The following is a 22,641-nucleotide window of genomic DNA, read 5'->3' as shown; positions in this document are numbered from 1 at the left end:
AATAAATCAACAAAGTCAGAAAATGAAATACTAAAATATTACCTATGTCAACTCAACAGCAAGAGTCCAGATGAATCAGTGGTCTCCACCAGAACTTATGAAGTTGAAATGGGCCAGATATCAAGCATACCAGCTACTGACCTCAGCCCTAAATGTCAGTAGGAGGAGTCAGAACCAAGTGAAGAAGAGACATGATAGGAGACATGGTAGACCAAAGAATTCAGACATCATACAGATCTGAGGAGCCCTTCAATTCTCTGCCACTAAGTCCTAATAAGCCCCTTTCCCCACCATTTACCCAGAGACCATTTTAAGAAGAGACTGCAAAATCAGAAAGACAATGTTTTACTTTAAGTGGCTGAATTTTGAAAACAGTATTGAACCAATCCTGATTCAGAGTGAATGTTTAAACTGAAAAGAAGCTTAGACTGGAAACACTGAGATATTTTTATCTTGATTGAATTTATTGCTTTTTCTTGATATCTACAATAGCGAGATCATGAAGAAGAAGAAAACTTTTATGGAGAGTGAAATTTTTTTTTCCCTCTGCTTATCTGAGGGTGGTATGGGTGGTCCTACCTACCACACAATGGTACCCAGATGATGTGACATAATTATCAAAAATACTCAGATGCCTCACTCCCAGACTAATTCTGAGACAAAAGGAGACTTTTATTCTTCCTGTTTGAAGTTGGTGATCTTTAGTAAACTCCACCTATTGAAGGGGGATGATTTGTCAGTGACTCTCATAGTACTCTCTACTTTAAAAGTACCAAAGTGTTGAGAGGCTAGTAAACAAACGGTCCCAGGACTTACAGCTACACAGGACTTAAAGTACAAAAATTTGGGCTCCCTCCTAGAGAAATGAAGGGATGGCTCAATGGGAGAGAAATGAAGTAGCTAAGTTCATAGTGGCCCTGGACCAATGACTGTCTAAAAGTTTATGTTCATTTTATTTGGTCTAATGAACCCTTTTAATTACCTCTAGATCTACTGTAACCTATAGTCATCTGTTTTGTGTGATGCTTTCCCTTTTTCGTTTTCCTATTCTGATTGAGTCCCAGCTCCCACATAACCACTCAAACTATTTTTCCAAAGGTTGGCAAAGACCTCCAAATCCCAAATCCAAAACTCTCTTCCAACAACTCACCCATCATCTTTGCACAGCATTCTCATTTCTGTACTTCTCTGCTGAGACTGCTTTTTCAAAACTTTAAGAGTGAAATGCTGATTCTTCCTATGATTTTGAAGATTCTTTGTCAGTCTCCTTCAATATTTCTCGTTCTCTGCTAATCCCTTAATTGTGGGCATTTCCTAAAGTTCAGGCTTATCTCAGTCTTCATGTTTAGCTTTCCTGATCTCATATACCTCCACATGTTCAATGATCATCTCCATGAAGGTGATTGCCAAATTTAATAGATTGACCTATATGAAATGACCATTTTTATAAGTTAAAAGTGGTTGACTATTGACAGTTTCTTATAGTTCAACCTAATATAAACCTAATATAACCTAAACTTTCCCTTAAACTCCAAGTCTGCATTACCCCCTGCCTTTTACATATATCCACAAGATTATACCACAGAAACCTTGCAAACAGCATTCAAAGCAGCTCTTACCATCTTCTTAGGAAGTCTCTGGACTTAAAACATTGACATAATCTTTGGTTAATTCCTCTCTGTCAATGTCCTAAAGCCCGGTTCCTATTTGTGTGGCTTAGACTACTTTCCACACCCATTTCTTTAGTGTGAGCTCTTTTGGCGGGGCTATCAAGGAACCTTTTGAAAATTTTTCAGTTGAAAGGTCGGTCCCTGGGCCTCAGGGATTCAAATCACTTCATTTTGGTTTTACCCCCTGCTGACAATTTGCATTTTCACCCCAGATATACTGAATCAGAATCCACAGTTTAACAAGATACCCAGGCGATTTGTGTTGATCCCCAGGGTATCTTGTAAAAATGTAGATTCTGATTCAGTGTATCTGCAGTGGAGATGTGAATTCTCAGCAGGAGTCAAATTGGAATGAACTGATTCAATGCAGTGCTAGACCTGCAGCATTCTCATCGCCTGGAAACTTAAAAATGAAGACTCTCAGGCCCCACATAGACTCATTCAATCAGAACCTGAACTGTAAAAAAAAAAAAGATTCCCAGGTTATTCTTATACAAATTAAAGTTTGAGAAGGACTGACTTAGAATATTGGGGTGGTCATTGAGTTACTAACTTTCCAGAAAAATTTTATTGACTTATTTTCCCACTGGATAGTATAAGAAAACCCAACTCACTGTATTACCAACTATCACAGAGTATCCTTTACCAAAAAAAAAAAAAAAAAAAAGCTGTTTTTTTTAATAGTAAAACATCATGTTTTAATATTGTCGATATTTTCTCTTCTTTGATTACTGTTATAGTTCTTCATTAATATTTATCAATGAATTCTCTATTTATAGCATTTGGTTGTTCTTTTTTCTGTATAATTTAATTATTTGTATACTTTTCTAAATTCCATTATTATTCTCCCCTTTGTTACTGCAATGTGGACAACCCCTAGGGCCATTTGTTAACCTGCTGAATTTGAACTGAAAGATTTTCAAATATTTCTGTCAGCCATGAGTCAGAGTCAGAGGCAATTGGGAAAAAGAAACGCTTTTACACTGCATAGAATTTGAGGAAGGAATTGTTTTCTTGCCAAATGGTCTTATAGTCAGCTGTTCAAGTGACCAGTCTTTGGTGAGCAAAATGAGCACACTTTGAGAAACATAACATTAATTTGACAGTGTGTGCTATGGCATTTGACACACAGTAGGTCAAGAATTTCTCTGAACTGAGTTGCTGCTCAGAATATATAATAAGACAGCCTGCTTTCTAAGTTATAAAACATACACACACACACACACACACACACATACATACTCATGCACAGTGTTTCTGGGGGGCCAAGATGGATTCTAAGACACTCATCACTTAGAATCATGCCTGTCTTATCACTAAGAATGATTAGTCTGCTAGTTGCAGCAATCTCCTTGACCGGGAAGGTGGCTTGACAAGGTTACTTAGGTCAGAGCAGGATAACAGGCCGCAACAGAAAGAGGTATATGCTATTTAAGAAAATAAACAAACAGCTCTGATCACGCTCCTAAAGCCCAGCTCAAGCCTTACTTTGCAGTTGAGTAAGCTGTACTTGTCGTCCTTGTTTCTCTTTGTTTATGAGGATTTCTAAGTCCTTGCCAGTTGATGGTGTAATTTGCTTAGCCAGACAAGCAGGTACTGTACACAATAAGTTATTCTAAATAAAAGGGGTGATTAATCAAGGAAAATCAAACTGTGAGCCCTAGTACTACTCCTTCCTGGCTGGTCCCAGACTCCCAGCTTGTTTATTTAGTGTCACCCATAGTCTGTCATGGCTGACCTAAAACTATCAGGGACAGCCGCAATGGCAGCCAAGCATAAACAAAAATCTGAACTGAAGGTGCAGAGGGACTGCCATTCCACAGATAAGATCTATTGCTGTAATAGCCCTTGATTATGAAGACCAAAGGAGAAAAAATACCAAATACACAGACAATTTTCTGTTTATTTATACATGAAGAAGGAGGGGGAAGCAAATCATTTACAAAGAAGAAGGAAAAAAGGGAATAAGGTTTTGTTACATGTCAGTGTTTCTCAGTTTATAAAACAAGATTCTGTGATGGCAGGGGTTTGCTTCTGGTCTCCTTTGTTTGTGTATTGACATTTTGCAACGCTTTAAAAAATCACATGCTGGGGCCAGAGACAGCAGAGAGAAAGAACTGAGAAGGGAAAATCTACCAGACTATACCTAGGGAAAGTATGTTTTTCTCCTCTATGTAACTATTCCAAATGATCTGTAGATTCAGGCCAAAAGTGGATAAGCTGTTAGATGATCTTCATGTAAAATATGTGTTAGGAGATTATACTTTTCAGATGAACAAGACTCATTATTGCAGATGTACATGATGCATTTTTAACACACTTCTTGCAAATCCTCACTTCTCTGTTTTCCAAGGTATTCTTTTTGCAGTGGAAACCTTTCGTGTTTTCTATCAGATTATTTCATTTTATAAAGTTTGTTAGTTCCTTAGAAAGAAAGTTAGCTGGAGATGCTTTTGTCCAAATGTGATAGACGTAAGTGCTAGCATCAGAGCCAATCTGGTCACTACCTCAAGATGGAATGTGAAAAGATTACTCTCACCCTTAAAGAGGCCCACATATTCTGGAAAGCAGTGGAAATGTATCTTTCTATTGTTGTTTGTAGGTGCTATACTGCTGTTGCTCATGTTTCAGGGGTCAAATTTATCCGTTTAATGGAGAAGTGTGCTTGTCCTACTAGCATTCCAATTTATAACACGTGTAAGAGGAAGGGCAAGTTGCTTCCAACAGGATACTGGTGTTGAAGAATACTACTTTATTGTTCTCTGTTGGTCAATTACTGGGACAAATGGCTGCAAGTTCTCCCCAATCTATTTTCTTGCAGCCCATGCAGTATTACATTTCACTCCAAAGAGTAAAAGCTCTAATGCTTTATCACATTCCAATGCTCAAAAGGAAAATTGCTGGTAAGGTACTTAACACTTAATGCATCCATTTTGGTATACTGACATTGCCTGGGACTACAGATAAATTTCAACAAATCACACTCATACACTAAGGAATTGGGATCTCATTCTCCCAGGCACTGGTGGAAATAGAAAGCTCCTCCTAGGGAGGGCACAAAGTGAGGGTTGGTGTTATCCAACCACTGCACTGAAAAGGTGAAATGTTCCATCCGTTACTGTGAACACTCCAACTGTGTTCAACCTGCATCGCTGGCCGGAAATTCATTTTCTTTTCCCACTTGGATGTTTTGTGGTAAAAGAAAAACATTTGGGAAAGGTTGGCATTAGGCTAATATATGGTGTGCAAATTTAAAGGCCATGGCTACTGGGACAGAGCTCAGTGGTTAGCAGTACCCTAACATTAACATGTTAGATGGATACTTCCGTCCACTTTCTGGAAGCTGATCTAAATTCATATATCTGCTTTATCAGCCTTCTAATTATTTATAACTTCATGGCCAGTTTTTCTAACCAAACCAAAAACAAAAAAAACAAAAAAACCCTCACTGCCATCGGATTGATTCAGACTCATAGCGACCCCCTTTGAGTTTCTGAGATGGTAAATCTTTATGGAAGTAGATTGCCCACACTTCCTTTTGTGGAGTGGCTGGTAGGTTTGAACTGCCAACCTTCTGGCTAACAGTCAAATGCCTTAGGCACTATGTCACCAGAGCTCCTTAATTTTTCTAAAGTACAATGTTATTTGCTCATGCCTTCTTGAAGCCTAACATGGCATTCATTCTTCTCTCGATTTCTTCTTTTCTTTATAATGCGGCTATCACTTTATCCTGGAAGTGTTATTTGCACATGATGGTTAGTTGTGAGAGGACGTGTCTGTATACCCAGATTATTCACTGCATTAAAGGACATTTTAGGGATGAAATATGACGACCAGAGTCAAATGAGTTATTATCACTGAATTGTTTATACTTATGGTATGCCTCATTTTCCCTGTCTGTAAAATATGTTTTTCCTCAGATATATTTTTTATTGAGATATAATTCACACACTGTAAGATTCACCTTTTAAAATTCAGTGTTTTAATTATGTTCTCAAAGTTGTGTGACTATCACCACTATCTAATTACATAATGTATTCATCATCCCAAAATAAAACCCTGCACCCACTAGCAGTCAACACCCCCCATTCTTCCCTCCTCTTACACAAGTCCATTTTCTGTTTTTATGGATTTGTCTATTCTGGACATTTCATATAAATCGAATCATGTACTATGTGGCCAATTTTATCTTCTTTCTTTCATTTAGCATAGTATTTTCAAGGTTTATTCATGTTGCAGAATATGTCAGTATTTCATTCTTTTTATGGCTGAATAACATTCTGTTGTATGATTATACAACATTTTTTATATAAATTAACCAGTGGATAGGACATTTGTCTTGTTTCTACTTTTTAGTTATTATGAATATTATGGTATGGACATTTGTGTACAAATTTTTGCATGAACATATGTTTTAAATTATCTTAGGTATATACCTAAGAGTGGAATTGATAGGCCATAAGGTAACTCTGCACTTAACTTTTTGAGGAACTGGCAAACTGTTTTACAAAGCAGCTAAAATACAAGTTTATATTACTTTATAATTTATAATTCACATTCAATAATTTTCTTCTGTTATGTCACTCTATCTATGCTTTCTTATAACTTTAACTCTCCCATAAAATATTCTTTGATTAAAATTTAATTTATATAGATGATTAAGTTGAATAAAAATGGAAAGCCTTATTCTAATTTAAATACTCATTTCTATATTCATTTAATTTTTTTTATTTAGAATTTTTACCATGCTGTTGCAGTCAGTATTAAAGACAAACCTCAAATACAATTACATTGATAATCAATAAGCAGAATAGGTTATGATTTTGTCAATACTGTATTATGATTAGTCAATATCATATAGTTCATGTGTATATATAGATAGCTATTAGTAACACACACACACACAAATCTTTACAATATTTATTAGTTCATATTCATTTTTCTCTTTTCTTGCAATTTTTTGTTTAAATAATGTCTTATTTCTAGAAATCAAATGTCAATTTTGAAAGAAAGATTATATGCATCCCTGCTGTGACATATGCTACTTCATTTAATCACATTTATAAAAATTAAGTACATTTCATTTACAGTGATGATAGAAGAAGGCTTTAATAAAAAACAGTACACTTCATAATTAAACTCAAGCCACCAGAAACATTGATAGCAGAATAGTAAATTAATGACATTTCTAATTGTTTGGGAGGCACTCAACAAATGATTAGCTAATTGATTGTTTGAGGCAATAGATTGAACTATGTGATTGAGACCAATAAAAATTTGGAGGCTAAGTAACTTTATAATCTGATGATACTCAAGAACTTTTCAGAGATAATTACAAATACTGGAAATAAATCCTGTGATTCGCATAAAGGAGAAATGACTCTATTGTGGATCTTGGTTGTATAATGTTGTTATTTCTAATAAAGTAAGAGTAGGTAGGATAGTCTGCTAAATTTAGGAAATTGGCTCTCTCTTAGCTGTATACTTAGGTTCCATTTACCCTGATCCCCAACTTATAAGAAGCTTAGATGTTCATTTCTATATATTGTTTAGTCATGAGAATGGGAATAAAGACCCATAAGAAATTGAATGAGAGAAAGAAAATTCCTCTGGGAGAAAATCTCAAGTGCATTTTAGAAAAATATTGTTTCTAGAAAATCAATAACTAAACATTTCTAAAGGTAAATAATATTAAGGCAGGAAGCAAACAGCACTGTTATGGTCCGTGGTCAGATTGGAGACACTGTCCCCAGTAAGGACATTGTGGCACCAGGGAAACCAACAACAGACTTTGTTAATATGTTGAAACAGTTATTCCTCTAAGACAGTGTCTCATATAAAAGATCTACTAGGGCATTTGAGACCACAGACCCCACTCAGGTGGAGAATTACTTGCAGGTCTGAAAGGCTTGGTTGCTATGTAAAAGGCTGATATGCTTTTGTGGGGCAGCAGATCAATTTGTGTGTAGCAAATTAGCAGTGTAGACCTGCATAACAAGCTTAGGACAAGTAATGAAGCCTTCCTGAGAAAAGCTTGCAAAGTTTGTGTGTAAAAATAATTAATAGTTGATTCATTTTACAAGAGCATTCATTGTTCTATTTGCCTACTTTTGAGATTTATAGCAATAAGTCATCATTAATTCTATTTCAGAGATAAAGACCTTAACAGGGCTACATTAGAATACTCTTTGTTTTTGTTATATGTTGGAGAAGCAAGTAACCGAAAACAACTGTAGTAAGCTTAAATTGTTAGTTGCCGTCAAGCAGGTGTCAACATACGGGGACCCCGTGTACAATGGGAAGAGATGTTGTCCAGTCCTAGGCCATTTTCATAATCGTTGGTGTGGTTGAGTTCATCAGTGTGGCCGCTGTGTATTTTAAGTGACTTCCAAACTGGAGGGCTCATCTTCCAGCACCATATTGGATTATATTCTGTTGTGATCCATAGGGTTTTCATTGGTTAATTTTCAGAAGATCACCAGACCTTTTTCCTAGTACATTTCAGTCTCAAAGCTCTGCTGAAACTTACCCACCATTGGAGACCCTGCTAGTATTTGAAATACAGGTGGCATAGCTTCTAGCATCATAGCAATGCACGAGCCACCACAGTATGACAAATGGAAAGATGGGTTGTGGAGTAAGCATAAGTAAATAAGAAGAATTTATTATAAGGAAACAGGGACAGCTCATGCAATCCAGTAGTGTGAAGGAATTTGGGCTTAGAAAGAGGGAGAAACAGGCACTAAAAAAATGCTTCTTATTTCTGCTCACTTCTTTGTTTTTTTCTTCTCTCTGAGGACTGAACAGTTTTCTCTTCATGGCAAGTGGAATTATCAATCCCACACCTTTAGGCCTAGCTCCCATAGATGTGGACACCCAAAGATGAGCTGCCTTCCAATGCCAAATTCAATTTCTGAGAGATGGAATTCTGATTGGCTGAGAGTGAGGTAACTGCGCATTCTCAGTCCTGTTCATCATGGCTAAGGGGATGGGGTTATAAATAAAATGACTGCTGATGTAGCCACTATCTTGGACGGTGTGGCAGTGGGTGTTGGGATGCATGGACTGCTATGGTGCGATATAGGCAGAAATTAATCCAAGTTATGTGTAAACAAGAAATAATTTCAAGTGAGTCACAATAGAATGAGAATATAACCAGAAAACTATCTGATTTAGACCCAAACAACACTAACTTTGTTGTACCAATGTCCCAGAAAATCCTGTGTGTGGTTATTATGAAGAAATTGAACACTGGCTTTTTTCCCCAAAATAAAAACCTAAGGATTCATTCATTCAATATCTACCATTCAGCACGGTAGATATCGTTTACCAATCTTTTGAATTATATTCCAACCAGGGGGGAAATCAATTGCTTTTTAGTTGTCTTTATGAAAAGTCTTATGCAGGCTTCAAAGAAGAGCTATTGGTTCAAGAAATTTCAGAGCCGAGTAATGACTTCCTTAAGGGCAAGGTATAAAAAGTGCAGTTGAACTCAGCAGTTGGGAGGTTGTTGGAGTGACTGCTACAATACTCATTGTACACAATGTTATCTTTTTCCTACACCCTTGAGAAATAAAACTGGTGTAGACTTTGTTTTTAACAGAGATATTTTAGAGGTATTCAGTATTCTGTAGGATTTTTATATTTATTAAAAGAGAAGTTCTAGTTTTCCCTCAATTTGTCCATTTTGCCCTTATTTTTGTGTGCCTGTGTCTAGCTACATCCCATTTTAAACATGCAATTCCCTATTTGGAAAAAAAAAAAAGTCCACATGACTTCACAAAAATAGTGTGGGAAGAGAGAATTGTTCCTAATTTGTAAGGAATGTTTTATTTTATGTAGCTAAATCAATGGAGGGAGGAGGATTATCTTAATTTGGGGAACAGGAAATCAGAAAATATCTTGATGAAGGAAATTACATTTAAAATTATAAGGGGAAGAAAACAAAGGGTGAGAAAATATGATCAATGCCACTGAGTGGGGAAGGAGCGGTAGAAACAAATACTTGTTAAGCAAATATTATATGGAACAGATATGTCTAGGAGATTTATAATTATTTTAGATTGGTGGTAATAGTGAGTGAGTATTTGAATATAGACAATAGTATACAGACAATAGAATATAGTCAGTTCTAGTTTTGCACAGTATGTGGGACCAAAAAAATGGCTATGCTAAGTAAAATTAATAATCAATGGGAAAAATTACAATTGTTCTGTGAACTGAAAAATATTAAATATATTAAAAATATTTAATCAAAATATTAAAAATTGTCTTACTCTCAGTTACAAATACAGCTAACATTTTTTTTTTTTTTTAAAAAAAAGAAAATCCACCATTTCCAAGTTGATACCAACTTATGGTGACCTCATAGGACAGAGTAGAACTACTCCATAGGGTTTCCAAGACTGTAAATCTTTAAGGAAATGGGTAACCACATCTTTCTCCCGTGGAGCAATTGGTGGGTTTGAACCACCAACCTTTTGGTTAGCAGCCAAGCACTTAATCACCATGCCACCAGGGCTCCTTATATTTATTTAGTACTCTATAATTAAAAACATTAGAAATATTAACAATTAAAGTTTTCTTTCTTTACAAAAACCTTATCAAGAGTAGTTTGAACAGGTTCTGTCTTCTTGTACAATTTTCTATATGGGGAGAGCCTCTTTTCTATGTGTTGTCATATCATCATATACTTTTCTAAGTTTGAATCAATTCCCAACATTTTATCGTTGTGCTTTCAGTGTTATGACATATCTTTGAGAGTTTTATAATGTAAAATTTTCTGCCTCAGTCATTTTCTCTGGGACATTTTCATAAAAACTACTTTTCTCATTTATGTTTATAAGTTCCTCCAGTTGCCTATTTCTAGTGTCTCAAATGGTGGCAATGTCAACAATAACACCATCACTTAATTCTTTGGGTTAGAATTTATTTTGGGGTTAGCACTTTTCTTTTCTTTGTTGCATTTTCATCTTTATGGACCAATTCCCTCTTTCAGTAACCCATTTTTGTAAAATGTTATATGGGTTTCTTACTGGGTGATGAGGCAACACAACTGCATACTATGCTGTCTGTGTAAGAACTGAATAACAGGTGTGGAGTGACCAATGACCAACATACTTTGAAAAAATGATGTGATAGGCCACTGATTATGGTGCATATCTGTTTTTTACATAGTGATTTGTGGACTAACCAGCTAACCAGGAAGTTTGTAATTTATGCAATTATTCACCATTAATATTACTCTGGTAACTGAAATTTGAACCATGTTGTCGGAACACTGACATTATTTAGCTTAACTATGGTAATTGAAATTCATGCCAGAATATGCAGAGGCCTGCATGTATAAAATAATGTATAATGTATACACATATAGAAAGTAAGGATAGAAAAGAGACATTTTGTAAAAGGACTTAAATACCAGACTAAGAACTTTGGACTAAAATGGGACACAGTGGTGACCCAAGGAAGGCTTTTGATCAAATGAATTAAATCATGAAAGTTACATTAAAAGAATAAAATCAATCCCACAATTATCTGAAGATGGTTTAGAAGAAGAGGCACCTAGTAGAAAATAATTTTAAGACTTCAGCTGAGAGTTAGTGAGGGCCTGCCCATGGTTGTGGTCGGAAACATGGTCTCAATCCTTTGCTCAGTCCTCTTCTCAGAGTGGATGATCATTATCTACTGAGGTATCAGGTAGATCCAGGACAATAGCTCAATTTATAGCTCTGTTTCCAATAGTAAAAGAATGCTTATTAGATTATCCCACTGCTGTTCTCCTCCCTATTATGAGGCCATATGTAGCTGGTGAGTTCTTGGCAACTTTACAGGACAGAGTTGCTGCCTTGCATACATCTGTATCCAATACAGACTGCACAGGGCCTTTTTATTTTCATTTCCTGGTATAGGATTCTTGACACTTTCTCCTCAGCTGCCTCTACACCAGCTCCTCCCGTTCATTATTCAGAGTTTGCCTGAAGCATCAAGATGAGAGGGAGAAATCCTTGGAACAGAGAGTGTGAGACCCTCAAAATTATAAAACAAAAAGGTGATTGGTTGTGCCTAAGTTTTCTGTTACAGGATGTACTCCATTGCACTTTAGGAAAAAAATGACATGCTTAGCTGCTCTTTTAGAAACTCACTGCTTACCTGCTGTTTCGTCCTCTCAGCCAAATTCTAATGACTCCTTAAAGAATAAAACAGGTGCAATTGAAAGCACACAGGGACTCTGATACTTAAATTCTCCAATCTTCTTGCCAAAGGAAAATCCTCAGGAAATGGGTCACAAGGCAAGGTAAGGTGAATCTTTGGCCTCACAAGCTGCTCAGAGTAGAGTGAAGGGAAAGTGAATAATGAGAACAGGCTCATGTGGATCAGATGCCAAGTATTTGGAAGACTCAGAGGGTATACAGTGTATGAAGTGACATTATCTGGTTAGGAAGTTTCAGTAATGAAAATGTAAATGTTGCTACTGCAAAAACCCAGGAGACTCTACAGAACCAGCAGATGTGAGTGCTTATATGAGCCAGACCTCTAGACCTTGGGCTGTTATGAGGCATGTAGATCAGTTAAATTGGAGAAGGATAAGAAAAGCATGTGATTTAGGTTGAGTGGAAATCTTTCGAGTACTTGGTAATATCATGGCACTGAGAAGGCATATAGATGTTCAATAAATATTGTTGATTGCTGCAGTGTCAAAATATGCTGCCAAACCTTGCCTTAACATGACTTCTATACATAAAGTCCCTGCTATAACTTTGGGTTACAGTGGACTCTTGGTTGAGATACTGATTTGTATTTTAGAAGTCTAGGTAAGTAGCTTATTGCTTAATTCTTCACTTCCCTTGACTTTATGAGTATTTTTTAGTTACTCGATTCTGTTTTTAGAAAGTATCTTGACATCCTTTTATCCAGTTACCATCTTTGAATTTCCTGGGATTTGTGGTGACAGGATATAGATAAGGAAAAGACTTTAAGATAAACTGTTAGAATACTGACTTGACACCTTAATCACAAAACTGTCCTAGTGAGATTTCTTTTTGATAATAACAATCCACATAATAAACCTGAGATGAGCATCCATCATAGGTGGGTAAGAGCTTGCCTGAGTTCATTTGGCCATGGAGTGATGAAGTCCTTGTCTTCTGACTCCAAATTTTTGCTCTTTCAATTTTGTTATATGAGGATTTGACCACTTATCAATTTGTTGTACTGTGGTGGTCTGTGTGTTGCTGTGATCCTAGAAGCTATACTAGGTATTCCAGTACTGTCACCTATGTTGGGCAAGTTTTACCACAGCATCCAGGCTAAGACAGACCAGGAAGAAAGGCCTGATCTACTTTCAAAAATTAGCCAGTGAAAGTATTATGGATCATAACAGAAAGTTGTCCGACTTGCTTGTTTTGGACACATCAATAGTACGGATGCTATACGAGGACATCATGTTTGATAACAATAGATCAGCAAGATGGAAGAATACCCTTGGTGGGATGAATTGCCACAATAGTAGCAATGATGGATTCAAACATGCCAGTAATCATGAGGATGACACAGGCACTATTTCTTTCTGATGTACATGAGTTCCCTATGAGTTGGAACTGACTTAATGGCAACTATCTATCTATCTCTGTTGTTGTTGTTACGTGCCGTCGAGTCGGACCTGACTCATAGTGACCCTTCCTTGGATTTCCAAGGCAGTATCACTATGGAAGTAGATTGCCCAACTTGCCTTCTGAGGAGCAATTGGTGGGTTTGAAACGCCAGCCTTCTGGTTAGCAGTCAAGTGCCTTAGGCACTATGCTACCAGAGCACCTATCTATCTATCTCTATATGAAGATTAATTATTTAATCTTTTTTTATCCTTTATTTTATTGATTCAGAACATTTCAAGTCTATCTTGTCCCCTACAATGCTTCTTTTTCTCTCTCAATAAGACTTCTTCAGAATAAGAAGAATACTTCATACTTCTGTAAGTCTCTTAAAGCCAATGATACCTTGCATTTGAGAGTTAAGTAAAAGTTTTTGTGAGCAATGCATCTCTTCCAGTCCTTTTTTTGGCCCTTTCTCTGCTCTCACCTAAGTCAGTCAGTACTCATTTATTGGATGACTGTCACATTCCTTTTATGATGAATCTATTGACTTCTGATATATAAGACTGTTATCTTGGAAGTGGTCTTAGAACATAGGAAATTATCTTCATAGGCATATATAAATTATATATACATTTAATATGGTCCCTGGATGGTGCAAATGGTTAGGCTCTTGACTGCTAACCAAAAGGATGGTGGTTCAAACCACCCAGAGCTACCTCAGAGGCAAGGCTTAGATACATACTTCCAAAAGTCCCCACCCTTGAAAACTTTATGAAATATTCTACTCTGTACACATAAGTTCACCTTGAGTTAGAATTGATTTCGTGGCAACTTGTTTGATTTGGGTTTTGTGCATTTAATATAAATATATATGTGGCCTTCCCTTGTAGGTCATACATGTGGGTATGGTTCTTTAACACAGTGTAGTAGAGAAAAATGACAAAGAAAAGCCATTTGAATTTGATATTGATGGAGTAAGAAAAAAAAAAAAAAAAAACACCCTGAGGTTCCTAAAATCATATTTTATAAGTTAATATTGTTTTCCTGAATCCAGAAGCCAATCTTTTAGGCAGCCTGATGGCTTTTGGCTGCTTTAGGACTGTGGAACCCATGATAGGCTGAATCCTAATGTGCTCAGGAGGAACTGATAATTCAGTGCTAAAATTTTTGCCTTCTGTGCAAAGACCTGAGTTTGATACCCAGCCAATATACCTCAAGCACAGCCACCACCTTTTTGTCAGTGGAGGCTTATATGGTGCTCAACAGGTTTCAGTGGAGCTTCCAGACTAAGATGGATTAGGAGGAAAGGCCTAGTGATCTACTTCTGAAAGTCAGCAAGTGAAAACCCTATGGATCACAGTGATTGGATTTGTAACTAACAATGAAGATGGTGTATGACCAGACAGCATTTCATTCCATTGTATGTGAGATACCCATGAATTGGTGTCAACTCCACAGTAGCTAACAACAGTGTACTCAAAGCAATAAACCAAAAAGAATCTCTTCTTATCTGCTTTGACTAGCCATGTGTCCATTCTTTCTTTTTCTCCTTTGTGTATGTCTTTTTAAAGAAAAAAAATTATTTGGGTGCAAATTTACAAGGCAGTTTCAGTTATTCTCATACACATTTGGTTTCACAACACCCATTACAATCCCAACAATGAAAAGTTCTCCTCCCTTTCTCCTCCCTGTGACTACTCCTTCCCTGTGTCCTTATCTATGCATTCTTGTCTGTCCAGATTGCCCTCTATGCAAGTGCTCTCTTTCTGACCTCTCATGGTTGATTGATCTATGGGTGCATCTCCATGGGGTAGGTGTTCTGCTTGTAGGCCTTTCTACTATTTGGCTGAGAGCTAATCTGCAGAAGTGAGTTCAGTTCCAGGCCAAAAGGATAACCCAGGGCCACAGTCTTGGGGGTTCCACCAGTTTCTATCTGACCAGTAATTCTCGTCATTTTTGTGTTTTTGAATTTTTTTCCTCCAATTCTATCTAGCTTCTCCAATTTTGACCCCTTTCCAAATGCTTAGCATTTGCAGCTGGGCGCTATCGAGTTCTTCTGGTCTTAGGGTCATGAAGGCTGAGATTCCCATGGTCCATCAGACCCTTGGACTAATTGTTTCCACATGACTTTGATTTTTTTCACTCTTCTATGCTCCAGACTAGGGGAGACCAATCATTGTAGCTCAGAAGCTTTTAAGACCCTGGTTGCTACTCACCAAAGTAGGATGTAGAACAAGATTTTTATGTGTTATGTTGTGCCAATTGACCTTGATGTTCCCTGAGACCATGGTCTTGAGCTCGCAGGCCCAGTTACTCACTCCTTCAAAGTGCATGGTTGTCACTGAGATGCTACTCCAACCTTGTCCCCTGCTACTTCTATAATGTATATGGATTTTTTTTGTAGCACAAATACACATGTAAGAATATCATCAGCCAAATCTATCTATGGTCATGGGTATATTCCCATTCACCTACCCACACCTGCTCTTCTCACCCGTCTATGCTTGTCATCCACTTGTAGACTAGTGTTTGTTGTTACTGATAATGCAGTATTGTGCGTGTAATAGTTTTTGCCTCTATTGTCTATATCTTTGTGCACCTCTCTATGTCCTCCTTTTCTCTATTGTTATTATGCTGGTCACAAACTTTTGTCATATTGCCTTTCCCTTCACCCAAATCAACACATGACTCTTAACTAGTCAGACATTTTTCCTCCCCTTCCCTCCCATCCCTAATAACCAACAAAGCAAATTTCCTTCCCTGCATAAACCTTTCCTTTCCTTTTTATAATAATGGGGCAGGTGTCCATTCTTTCTTTCAGTATTTCACTTGTAAAATAGGTACCGTACTACCACAGCTCACAGCATTGTTTCATACTTGTTAAAACAAATGAAGTGTTAAACATTAGCAAAGCTAGAAGGCACGTATTAATGAAATTATGGGTGGCAAGAGAAATGGCACTTGATACACTCACCATACCTGTTTACTTCAGGTCACAGCTTCTGATGCTCATTTCCTACTGGCATTTACTCCTTTCTTCTATTTACACATGGTATGAATTTACATGCTTACATTTTTGCATGTGTAGTTCGGTGAAAATAGGAAAACAAAAGATTGATAGAATATATTATCATTTTTTGCTTGTACTTTTCATCACTACTCTCTATGTTTAGGGGCTTGCAACTAACCTACAAGAATTTGCTTTAGGCTGAAGCTCAGCATTTGAGGTCTTAGCCTTGAAGTGTGAATTTAGTACAAATTTTCAAAACCAATGGAGCACTGTGTTTAATATGAATGGTTCCCAAGTTACAGAAAAATCTCATTAGAAAAAAGCCTACTTTGACACTGGCAATTTATGGCAGTTATTCTTTACAAATATATTCTAATATGTAGATGGCATCACTTCTGTTAGGAGGGTCTGGTGGGCTTCTCAATTATGCAGGTATCTCCTTTTCAGCTTTTGTTGTTGTTATCTGTCATTGAGTTGGACCTGACTCATAACGACCCCTCCTTGGGTTTCCGAGCCAGTATCACTATGGAAGTTGATTGCCCAACCTTCCTTCTGAGGAGTGACTGGTGGATTTGAACTGCCAGCCTTCTGGTTAGCAGTCAAGTGCCTTATCTATGTCTAAATGGAACTCTGGTAGCGTAGTGCCTAAGGTCACTTAAAATACTGAACAGGGCCATGGGATCTGGCAGAGAGGAAGAAGAGAAGCTCCTGTTCCTGTTCCCAGTGGTTGGACTCAACTATTTCAAAGCATCCCCAGCTGGGGTGAGCAGAGAGTGGACATCACTGACACAAATTTTTTTATTAAGAGTTTGGAAATATTGTCAGTGATACTGCCAGTTTATTTTGTTTCTTTTATGTTGATACATGCTTTTCCTTTGTCTATGTTTTGTTTATGGAATAAGGTTATTATTGAAATTCAGTTAATTTCACAACAATCATATTAATTTTGGTATATTTCCCCCTCCTTTTTTTTTACAATATTAAAATTATAATTGGGAAGATTAATCATTCAATTCTCATATTCATCTATATGAAATAGAATATAGTAATTATGGTTCTTTATTTACCTTAGAAGTTTTTAACTAATAGTTATTTGATTTTTTTTTTTCAAAGTTGTGAAGGATAATTTTAATCCAAGGTAATGTCTTTGTTGTCATTTACCTACTTTTGGCTGATCTGTGCCTTGTATTCTAAATCTGTGTTTACTAGGTATTAGCAAATTCAGAATTACGTCAAAGCCTAATAAAATCTTGTTTTGTGGGCAATATTAAAAGAATAAAGATTAATATAATGGCTACATTTGTCATAAAGATTATCTATGACTACAAAGTGAATTTTAATTTCTTAATAATTCACAATCAGCTAGAATATCAATCTTCAAGTTGAGCTATAAAATCTTCTGAAAAGCAACATTTCATTTTGTCTTAGCACTTTTCCATTCTCCTTTATCCAATTTGAGCTTTATCCACCACTCCTTCTACAGTCACTCTACTTTGTTGACTCCTACATACTGTTCCCTCCTTCCCCTGCATAACCCTGGTTCATACCCTCAGGGCTCCCTCAATAACAGTGACTAACACACTGCTGCTAATACTATCAGACAAGATCTACTTCTCCTATACTTTTCTAGTACTATACATTTTATGGAGAGATAGTGAAGTGGGAGTGGAAGAGTAAAAGCCTATAGCATCATCAATTTATATTGAATTTAAATGCAGTACAAAGTCTTATCAATCCATGATATCTTTCTTATAATTAGTTTGGAAATTCCTTGACCAAATTGTTTGTAGCTTCTCTAGAAAACTGGCATAACAAATGGAGAGCTAAACATTCATTATTCTTCATGATCTGTTATTTGGATCTTATAGTGCTGCCATCTAATCAAGGCAGGATATCTGCTAAAGAGATAACTTGTTTCTGTGAATAGATTGACCTTTCCTTGAATTGCCCCTACAAGGAGAAATACCAGACCTGAAACAAACCCAAGTGTCTTGCCAGAAAATTAGATTTGATTTAGGGTGATTAAATGCATCCAATTTCAATGTCATTGTACCATGTCTAGGTTCACACTCTCTTTCTGCCATCTCAGGCAAACAAACAAATAAAAACAAATAAGCATGAATAAGCAATGCAACAACGCAACCACTGCCGTGCAGTCAGATCCGAGTCACAGCGACCCTTCCTTGGGTTTCCGAGGTGGTATCACTACGGAAAGTAGATTGCCTAACCTTTCTTCTGAGGAGTGGCAGGTGGGTTTGAACTGCCAGCCTTCTGGTTAGCAGTCTAATGCCTTAGGCACTATGTCACCACCATGGATATCATTCTTAATTTCTCTCTTTCCTTTATCCCCAAATTCACTCCACTAGCAAATTTAAAATATATCACAAGCTCATTTCTATCTGTCTTCAATGCCACCATCCTTGTCTAAGCTAAAACCATCTCTCACTTGCATTTTTGAAAAGGCCTCCTAATCTGTCATCTTGTTTCTACATTTGTTCTTCTTCAATCCATTTTCCACACAGAAACACCCAACCTGATTTCTTTTTTCCCCTGCTTAAAATTCCCCAAAGTCTTCCCAATAAATCTGGAATAAAATCTGAACCCCTTACTGTGGCTAAAGTTCTGTGAATGATTTGACCTCTGCATATCTCTCCAACTCTGCCTTCTGGTTAGCAGTCAAATGCCTTAGGCACTATGCCAGCGGAGCGCCCAATAGAAATTTAGTGTTGTCCATGTTTAAGGAGCTCTGGTGACACAGTGCCTAAGGCATTTGACTACTAATCAGAAGGTTGGCAGTTCAAACCCACCATTCCCTGGAAGGAAGACGGGGCAATTGACTTCTGTAAAGATTTGGTGCCTCGGAAACCCAATGGGGGTAACTATGAATCAGAATGGCCTCTTCTTAATGTGCTAAGCACTGTTGCAGGAACGCTGGTAGCATAGTGCCTAAGGCGTTTGAGTGCTAACGAGAAGGCTGGTGGTTCAAACCTACCAGCCACTCCTCAGAAGGAAGGTTGAGCAATCTACTTCCGTAGTGATACTGCCTCAGAAACCCAAGGAGGGGTCGCTATGAGTTGGGTTTGACTGGATGGCAGTGAGTCGAAGCACTGTTCCAAGTGATGGAGACACAGTGGGTAAGACACACAAAATTTTTACTTGTAAAGTACATTTTCCACGAGATGTATAAACAAAGAGTTAAAGATAATGAACATGATGTAATAGAGTAAGCGGGTTCCATCTTGGATTGTCATGTGGGAAAGCATTATTTAGAAGGTGGCATTTAAATGAAAATCTGAAAAGAACAAGACAGAACTCACCATGTGAAGATCTGAACAAAGTTCAAAAGGAAGCTCTTGGAGGGTGTTATGTAAGTGAGTTATATGAACTGTATTATATTTTTTAAAGATGACTCTGTGTGCTGCAAAGAGAATGGAGTCAAGTAAGACAGAGTATTTCTACTGTTCTCTCTCCAGTGAGCCCAGTTAGGAGTCTGTAGCAGTGGTTCAATTGAAAAATAATTATAAATTCAACTAGGATGATGAATGGAGACAGAAAGGATTGGACAGATTCAAGATCATGTCTAAGCCAACAGGACTTGCTCATTGATTGCATGTGGAGTGAGGGACCACGAGAAATTGAGGACAATTCCTGTCTCTTTGGCTTAAACAACTGGATAGAATTAATATGGGTGACTGAGATGTAGGAGATTAAAGGATGGAGGCAGAAACAAAAAAACCTTCATTTCGTAATCAGAGACTCACCACACACCAGTTTCTGATGCACACACATTTAGATTTTTCCAGCTGCAGGCCCTTGCACATGGCATTTCCTTTAGCCTGGAATACTCTTTCCATCTTGGCATGGTAGTTCCTCATATCTCAGGTCTCAGCTTAAATATCACCTTTTCAGGGACACCTGGCCACCTGTCCAAACACCATTATTCTCTATTCAGCACGATTTTTAATTATTTGCATACTTAAAAAAATTGTCTAATACTTCCACTATTATAAAGCTTCTTGAGGGAAGACATTGTCTCTCTTTCATTCATCACTGAATTTGCAACATCCAGTAGAGACTGAGGATACCTGATGGCACAGTGGTTAAGCACTCAGCTGCTAACCAAAAGGTCTGTAGTTTGAACCTACTAGCTGCTCAGTGGGAGAACGATGTGGCAGTTAGTTTCTATAAAGATTTACAGGCATGGAGACTCTATTGGGCACTTCTGTCTGTCTTATAGGGTTGTTATGAGCTGGAATCAACTCATTGGCAACAATGGTGTTTGTTGTTATTTGTGTTTTTCAGTAGAAACTGGTAGACACTAGGCATTCGATAAATGCTTTTGAATCATTGCATTATGTAGATCACTGTGCCCAGACTCAATGGCAGTGAGTTTGAAACCAAGTGGAGGCAAAGTTCAGCCTGCATCCCCGGTTGGAGACAAATAACTAAACACAATAACTCAGTTCCTTAAGAACTGAATAGGATGAAAGCTCAACTATTCCCCCCTACCACCCTGGTTAAGACAGATAGGACCCTGGTTGGAGACAAATAAGCAAACATAATAACTCAGTTCCTTAAGAACTGAATGGAATGAAAAGCCAATTTACACATTCTTTCCTGCTATTCCCCTTGAAACAGGTAATAAGCACGTTAACGTGTCTCAGGAGACAACTTGAAAATTAACCTTGACCTGCAGATATGCGCAGTGAGACAACAGGAACAAAGTTGCTGGGAACTGACATTCTCCCCTCTGCCTAAGCCCCAATAAGCTGAGGACAGGAAGCCGGTGTGACTCATCTGGTGCGCAAGCGCACTGCATTAAAAAACAACTGTCCCCTTAAACTGAGGCAAAGGAAATTTCAGTCAATCATCAGCTAATTCACACACAAATTCCTGAAGTTTTTATGAATATGTATAAGCCCCTCTCCTGAAACCTACAAAACTGTAACTCGATCTGGATTTGGGGAGTCAGATTTGGGTATGGACCGCTGTCTCCTTGCATTGCCACTTTGCCATAAATAATTTTCTCTCCTCTTAATCACTCCGTGTGTAAACGGTTTTGTCCTGACTGCACCGGGCAGGGACCCACATTTTGTCCAATTTCAAGTTTGGTTTGGTTTGGGTTTTAACCACAAAAAAGAAGCTCTACTCTGTCCTTTATGGTCCCTGTGAGTTGGAATTGACTCCATGGCAGTGGGTTTGGTTTAGTTACCATAACCTGATTTCAATTGAACAGGCTTAGAACAATATAAATTTTATATTCCCTTCTTTTACACACTGGTAAGAAAGTTATAATAATGAATAAATTATAGGTTTCTTAAGAAATAGACTGTCCTTCAATTCATCTTTGAATGTTCAGTGCTTTCTTGGGGTGTTCATATACTGCAAAATAGATATGAAAAATGGTCTCTGCTTTAAATAGTTATTGTGAAAGTGAAAGAAACCATACGAAGTGCATAGCACAGTTCCTATTATCTTGTAAACAGTCAGTCATTGTTGGTATTGTCATTGTTATCATTATAGATATTTATTGCTGAAAGAATAGGAAGTTTGTGACAGAAAGTTAAAGTCCTCAGATTAATATGTCATTATTTGTCCATGGCTAAAAATCACTGTTAATATATTTTTTAAAAATCTGCATTCCAAACAATATTTTTAAAATTTTATGTTCTTCAAAGGTGAGTCTTATAACTGACATTTAAATGATTTAACTTCATGATTCTTTCAATTATTTGAATAGATTAAATTAAAACTCAGCCTTCTTAAGCTTCACGCTGAAAAGGTTTAGTGGTATTAGGCTTGTAGGAATTCTAAAAATGTAAAAAAAAAAAAAATCAAAATGAAAAAAATTTGACTTCTCAGGTATGCGCAACAATAGCAAATGATCACATCTCCTAGATTTAAAGTACCATTTAACATTAAATATTCTTTTATTTTTTAATATGAGAAATATGCCAGAATTCCACATAGCAGGCTACTGCGAATCATTTTTTTTTTCTTTCTTCACTAAATATTCTGCCGTTTTGATGATATGGTGTCGTCATGAAGTAAGATGTTGGTGTAGTTAAGGACCCATCTCTGTTAAAACACATATTTTTAATATTTAAAGGTTTTGTGCAATTGGAAGTGAGGCAGTGCCACCCAATATCATAACATGCTTCATGAGAAAAAGATGCTAATTTCCTTGACCTACTTTCATCCTCATGTTTAGGAAACAGTGTCTAAGAAGTAAACAAAGTAGTTGTGCCTCACGTAGGAGATGATTATTGTTTGAATTTATGATTCATGCCTTGAGCAAAATTTTGTTTGTGGCCTCATTTGCAACCATAATTTACAACTTTACCAGAGATATGCTGTGTATTTGGGA

Source organism: Orycteropus afer, unplaced genomic scaffold, assembly GCF_000298275.1.
Source record: "Orycteropus afer afer isolate SDZICR_OR568_19922 unplaced genomic scaffold, OryAfe1.0 scaffold00068, whole genome shotgun sequence".
NCBI lineage: Eukaryota > Metazoa > Chordata > Mammalia > Tubulidentata > Orycteropodidae > Orycteropus > Orycteropus afer.
Note: the sequence above shows the minus strand (reverse complement) of the source record.